The 357-nt window shown below is 40.9% G+C and overlaps 1 long non-coding RNA gene across 1 annotated transcript; it reads left to right on the forward strand.

Moving 5' to 3' along the window:
- Window positions 1–6: 6 nt before the first annotated feature.
- Window positions 7–357, forward strand: LOC103524035. Its single transcript, XR_542097.1, has 2 exons — window positions 7–92; window positions 322–357. It is a non-coding gene; the product is annotated as an uncharacterized LOC103524035 (long non-coding RNA).

The following is a 357-nucleotide window of genomic DNA, read 5'->3' on the forward strand; positions in this document are numbered from 1 at the left end:
GCTTCATCTCCTAGGCTGGAGTATCGGCGCCCATATTGCAGGCCTGACGGCCAACTACGTCGAGAAGGGCCGAAAATTAGGTCGAATCACGGGTACGTAGATCGTTCCTACAAAATATATCTATTATCATACTGCTCTATTTGGGCCACAAAAGTGGACCATGGTAAATAAAGCAAAGAAGAGACTGATGTCACTAAAATAATTATGTTATTTATTAATGCAAAATTAAGGAATTGGGTCATTTTCCTGAAACAATATGACTCATTTGCAATATCTCTCAAAAACTCCCCATTTTACCGACAACTTCTTTACCCACCACAGGTCTCGATCCGACGATCATCTTCTATCAGACCAACA

Source organism: Diaphorina citri, unplaced genomic scaffold (genome assembly GCF_000475195.1).
Source record: "Diaphorina citri unplaced genomic scaffold, Diaci psyllid genome assembly version 1.1 scaffold80000, whole genome shotgun sequence".
Classification (NCBI taxonomy): domain Eukaryota; kingdom Metazoa; phylum Arthropoda; class Insecta; order Hemiptera; family Psyllidae; genus Diaphorina; species Diaphorina citri.